Source organism: Hetaerina americana, unplaced genomic scaffold (genome assembly GCF_022747635.1).
Source record: "Hetaerina americana unplaced genomic scaffold, ioHetAmer1.1.p SCAF_3, whole genome shotgun sequence".
NCBI classification, from domain to species: Eukaryota; Metazoa; Arthropoda; class Insecta; order Odonata; family Calopterygidae; genus Hetaerina; species Hetaerina americana.
The window spans coordinates 61,055,527-61,062,587 of NW_027286874.1; positions in this window are offsets into that span (position 1 = coordinate 61,055,527).

A 7,061-nucleotide genomic window follows, 5' to 3' on the forward strand; every position below is an offset into this window, starting at 1 on the left:
TCACTCGAAGAAAAAAAACAGGGCATCACTCCACCCATACCCCTCCTCAAAATTTATTTCGCTCCGAATAACGCTTCGAAGTTCGTATGCTACAGCGAAGGAAATATGCATTTTCATTATTTATCCTTCGCTTCTCCCATCTCTCTCTCTCTCTCTGGGCCGAAGCTGTTGTTAGTTCCAATCCCCCCTCCTCACCCTCCCATACGCTTTTTCTCTACCCTCCCCGAACGCCCCTTTCAAGTCCGGGCCACCACCCTTGTCCTCCCCCTCCGCCCCCCTCTCCTTTCACCCCCATCCTCCACAACCTTTCGGTTTTTTGTGCCTTCCCTTTCTCTGCACACAACCCTCCGCCATTCTCTTCCCTCCCTTTTCAGCAAATTTCTCGAATATGCCCCAAAATCCAGACCCGAGTGGAGCAACTCTTGCAAGAAAGGACCGCCCCTCCCGCTTGGGCCCGCCCAGCCAACGGGGATTTCTTATCCCTCTTACCGTTCCCCTCTGATCATTTTGTCCCAGTCACTTCCTCAAACTCGGGCTTATCGCTTATATCCATCCCTTCCCTCCCATTCTTCCTCTCCGTGCGGCTGACCTCCCGTTCACCAAGCGCCAAGTTCCACAGTAGACATGATACAATCCCATAAAAAGGAGCGCAAATTTCAACTCGAACCCTTAGACAACACAAAGTTCCATTTCTCAAGAAAGTATTACTCAAATATACGGTTTGGGTATTTTCTAAAAAGCTACGGATCGCAGGTAAACATGTTGCAAAATGACTGAAGATCGAGGTACGACAATTACAAGAATGGTATCACTTCGATGCTTATCTAAGCCTAGCATAACAACTATTAAAGGAAAGATAATTAGATTATTTATACATTGATACTCATGCACACATATTGATATTATACACATTGATTGATAAGTATTTATGCATCAAACATTTATATAAAGCAATAGAAAATGACGGGAATAGAAATTCCGAAATTGGTTGCAAATGCGAGAATAAATTCTCATTATGTTACAACACATGTTGCACATTTGAAATTGTGACAAGTATGGTTCTAAAATCGTTTGCTATATTAATCAATGCTTCAAATTCCTGCACACAAAAAATAGGTGCAAAATATGAAGCGGCATTATGCGTAATTCAATAGTAAATAAATTCAAGTATGCCTTCCGTGAGTTTTGGGTGATAATGCGTCAAATAAAAACCGGTAAAAATGTTAATTCATAATTTTACCGTCGACTTGGAATACTTGTGAGTCACGATTGGATGCTTAGAACTCAAGTCAATGGTAAGTGCACATGGAAATCACTCTAAAAATGAAACTTAACTCAATATTATAATTAATCTCACAGTTTCAAAAAAACGTCTTCGGGAGAGTTAGTAATATTGAAAATGACGAAAATTCTTCCATAAATCCAGAAATGGAGTGATTTCAAGGCATAAATATTTCCATAAATTTTTCATGATACACTCAATAATATAATGTCAACTAAAACTCGACTACTGTCATAAAGTACTCAACTATTCTCATTCATATATAACAAGCAAACAGGCCATAGATATGTGTCTCCATACTGACGTGATAATGTTGTTATGCATATGAGAAGTGAAACGGAGTATTTTACCCATTGCGCAGGTCAAAGTATTTGAATGTTCATGTACAGTATTGCGCCAATAGAATGAAATTAAAAGAATGAATACTTTTCGAGGTGGAAATGGAGGATACTTAGGATGTGCTCCCATGATCGTTTTCACTTCATAGTTCCCCATTTCTTAACTTAATTTTACTACAGAGGCGACTAGCTAACTCCTTTTACATCTCTCAATTCCTCTATCAATCCCCTTTAGCTTCCTTGCTCCCTCTCTTATACGGCAAGCCACCGCGCTCGTTTATCTACAGTCCCTTGTCTCCGCTCTCCACCCAAGGGATTACTCGTTCCTGAGTTCGTCCTCCTTTCGAATGAACTCAAGGAAACCATTTCCTATCGACATTTTTCTGAAATCTTCGAATTCGTACTAAAGCAAGAATTGTGTATTTTTCTCATTCTTCCCATTTCCGCTAACTTATTACTTTTTAGGCATAGCGAAAATCCCAAATTATTATGAAAGGCTAGAATAATGGGTATGGATACACATTTTTTCATTCAATAAGTCTCCTAGCTCTTTTTATACAAAAGAGAGCGTATGAATGATAATGTTCAATTTTGTAACATGCCAGGAAGTTGAATTTCGGTGACGGGTTAATATTACGTCAACAACGTAAGAATAAAAAGGATATTCCTCGTGGGTTTCTCTATCCCATAGGATAAAGGAAACAGTATCTTGATAAGAATGCATTGTAAATAGTCAGGAAAAACCACGAAAATACAATAAACCCCATGACAAATATGGATATCAAAATACCTAAACAGTAAGTTATGGTCACAGGAAAAGTATTTTAAACATGCAAACCTATTTTTTTATTCTGCTAATGGTTTTCTATGCTACTGCTTTCTAGAGAATATGATTCGAAGCGGTAAAAAAGGGAAATTACCTAATTGTCATTCACCTAATTTCTAGGTATTAAGATTAATGCAAGATAAAATATTGAATGCCATAAAGACAACACATGTCTTTATTGGATAATTTATTATTAAACACTCTTTATTAACTCAGTAAGTCACCCTAAAAGTAGCCAGACATGTCAAGTGTGATTATCTCGGGAGTTCCTAGTTTTGGTGATGTACAGTGAGGGAAAAATAAAAATTATTTCTTAAAATAAAACGTACGAAGAATAAAACTATATGAAACCTTGCCCTTCAAAGTATGACGGAATATTCCCCTGCTTCATAAGACCGAAAATAACTCTATTTTCGGTCCCAAATTTTGAAAATAGCTACTATTATTAAAATAATTTTGCTTTTCGAGCAACTGGATACTTCGTATTTCGATAAATTATTCTATTTTTTGTAGGACAAATGACCATTGAAAAAAAGAAATTGCAAGAACAAATTTCAGTCCTCAATATAAACCACGACAATGATGATTGATAAACTCATAACACGCCTGCAAAGTGCGGTTGTTTTTCAAGGTTAACTTCGTATTTTTCGTCGAATTAGAAGAAAGAATTAAATTATACTTCAATGAAAAAAATTTAAAAACCATATCATTGCAGTATTTTATGAAATTATTGCGTCCGAAGATTCTTAAATATTATAAGGAAGAAATAATAAGCTATCATCAGTACTCAGTAAAAGACTGTACGAAAGTCTATACAACATTTTTACTTAAAGTATTGCATGAAGTTCTGCTAACTACATCATAAAACCTTAGCAAAAATCTGTAGCATAATTGCTTCAGAATTTGCATACTACAACCAAACTATTTCAAAGTTTCCTATGGATAAAGGTAGCACAATACTCCCTTACAAATACAGCAAATGGTTAATGAAAACAAATGACAGTAGGAAAATCATGTTACGCTGAAGTCAGCCTTTAACAGTCAAATTGTACATATCCATTACAAATAATTATAATGCAATGACTTAGATTTAATGAAGAAAATTACCAATATGTACATCGCTAAGAGTTTCTTAAAAACAGGATGTTTGATTCTAGAAGCATACAACTTTAAGCTTTCAAATGAAAACAGATACTGTTTAGTATTCTTATGGTAATTCTTTTACACTATGCTGTATTATATGAGCGAAAATATATACCTCACTCTGGCACAATGGCTTAATCTCCTTATTATTATCAGTACCGATTCCATTCCAGCCCAGCATGAAAAATATTTTCAAACAAGTACGTTTTTAATAATAATCTGTATGAGGTGATGACTTAAATACATCTTTTCTTTTCACCTTAAAGAGGCAATCATGAAATTGGGACCTAAACGATACTTCTGACTATACAGGCACTATAAATTTTACCCATAACTCTCATGTATAAATATGAAAATCCAATGAAGGAAGTAGCTGGCCACATCAGAATTTTAAAAATAACCCCAAACAATGGCCAATCGTATTTGAGCATAAAGGGATTTACATCGCTCTTAATTCTATACAGTTCCTTATATCACTTTTAACCACCGCCTTATCAGTCAAAATTATGAAGTTGGATGGGGTAGCAATTTTAAGGGTCTGTTTATTTCCATCATAAACGAAATTGTTGATATTAACTCCCATCCATTCCTGAGAAACAACTCCCTCCGAATTAGACTCGTATGAGATGTGTATTTCAGGTAAACGTGACGTCGAAAGCAAGATCTTGGATAACTCTTCAAGGAATATACTTAAGTATTAGGGATATGTTTGAAGTAATGCTAAGATAATGCTCAATAACGATTTAATATGGTCGTCCGTTTGTTTTTCCGGGACAAGGGATCATCCGCTTGATTTGCAGAGGCCGGGAAGAATGCTAAAGAAGACACTAGTTGGAAGATCCAAGTCTTTTGCCTGATATCTTTGACTGCTCACTCTAACTTTATTGTAGATCCTAAGGGATCCAAGTGTCAAATGTCAACCATTTAATTACTTTACGTGGTACCGAAGTTCCTTCGGATTGCCTTTCAAGCAATCGAAATCCAATCAATCCAAACACTAATTTTCAATGAATTTCAAAAAAGACGTGGTTACGAAAATATTAGCCGAAATAACACCAATCTCAATTAAAAATGCGGTTAAAACTTACCAAATCTAAGAAAATACAGATCAGTGTCACAATTCAGTCCCAAGTAGATATATGCTCTCTTGCGCCAATCCTCCAATGAGCTGAAACTCCTTTATGATGTGTTTTCCACAAAATTCCCTTCTTTAAATATAATTATGGAAAGAAAATATGACATAATATATTTTTTAACATTTTATGAGCACTTAAATAAATGTTGACTACTAAAAATATCAAGTAAATACAATTTCAAGAATGTAAAATTATAAGGAGTCATTATGTGGCCTTTTTCCAGTATCTACTAGTTAACATTTCCGCGAAAAAAGACTAATAACATTCTAACATATACAAAGATAAGCAATTGTTATTCAAACCGAAATAAAATTAACAATCTATTATTGCCATTGTTTGTGAATTTAGTATTTCGTGGTTAAAAAATATTGCCAGAGACTCTTGTTATCAGTTGTAATATTCTTCCCTGCAGCCCGTAGCAGTCACTTCGCACAATTTCTTTCCCTTTTACATTCTACCTCCCTTCCTATTTCCACCAGTTTGTTCTCCTCCCTTTATTATTCTCCATTCTTTTCGTTTTGCTTCTTCTCTTACCATACCGATGTTTATTTGAATATTGTTGTTACCGTTGACTGTTCCATTTTACCTCCCAGCTCTTTGTAAAATTAACCGCACATTTTCGAATTCCAACACCATGGGCAAAAAATGGATTTATGAAATAATCTGCTAGACAGAAAATCATCTAAGTCAACAGCTATTAATAGCAACTTAGCTTTTTCTGTTTTTAACTGTTCTCATATGTATGTGGGTTGCTCAATGATTCCTTAAAACATTATAGAGATGTCGCTCGTGATAACGGAAAAGGTTTTCATTTAGTAAGCGAAATCTTTCACCAGACTGCTGTTAAAGTTTCAGCTGTATTCATTCATTAGTGTCATTTTCATGGTCAATTGAAACAGAAATATCTGTTTATTTAGGAAAATGTAAAAACAAATTTCGTGAATAAACACTTCTATTTAAAAGGCTTATCACCGAAAGAGATCAAAGGCGAGTTGAATGAACTTCACAGCATATCTGCCCCAATCTGCATTTGCGACTGTTAATAAATGGTAAATGAGGTTAAATGTGCACGTACATCCAAAAATGATAAACATCGTCCGGAATATGCAATGAAAGTTACTTCCCCCACAATAACTGACAACATCCACAATTAGGTTTTTAGTGATTGACGAATATCACAAAGTACAGTGTTTCAGATTTGCACAATAAATTGGATGTAAAATAAATCTCGGCAAGATGGGTGCCGCGTTGGCTCTCAGTGACTCTTTGGCCCCCAGTGACTTTTTTTCTAACTAGAAAAAAGTGGCTCGGCGTAAAAAAATAACACTGACATAACATTACGACAGCACCTACATCCTACTTATTGGACGGCTGGAAAACAGTTGGACAAACACGTGAAAAGTGTATTTAGCTTAAAGGAGGTTATGTTGAAACATAAAAAATCAACTCGGAAAAATATCTTTGAGTCCATAAATATATATATATATATATTTATTTATTTATTTATATTTATATATGTATGTTTATATATATACTCACACACACACATATATAGTGACTCAGACTCCGAAATGCATCAGTTCACAATGGTAAATGCAATAGATTCTGAAATATACAATACTCAAGTCACCCCAGTTTCAATGAAAGAAAAAAGAATACAACATTGAAAAAAGGAGAAGCCAGAAATGGGTGCACATTTTCACTGACTCTTTCAAACATACGCTTGGAAGAGGAATGATAAAAAATAAGAAAACGGGAGAAATCAACATTATTCGTTTTGATTTTCGGCCATATATGAAGACGAAGGGTAAAGAGTTTTGGATGAAACAGTAATCAATGGAATGAAAACAGAAATCATATTCGGAAGAGAAGATCTGAAGGGAGATACTGTGCTATGATGGAAGAAATTCGTAGAATTGGAATATCTCTGCTACTGTCAAGGAAGAAGATCAAGCGATGGGAGGAGCTTTACGGGAATAAAGCACATAGTAGAACTTTGAGAAAATGTTCTTCACAAAGAGTCAACTACTAGCTCAAAGAAGATACAATTACGAACAAAGAAAGTAGTAAGTGAAAACATCTATATGGGTGCAAGCCTTTGCGGACCAGATACTTGGACAAAAAGATCAAGCAAGAATAAGAAGCTTTTGAAGCCTGATTCTCGAAGCGAAAATTGAAGATCAAATGAACAGAGAAAGTGAGAAACGGATTTTGAAGATCAAATGACCAGAGAAAGTGAGAAACGAAGTCCACAAAGGAGTAAAGAGGAAAAGATACCATGTAGCTCTACACAGACGTAAAACACAATCAAAAAACATCATAAGCAAAATAGGTTT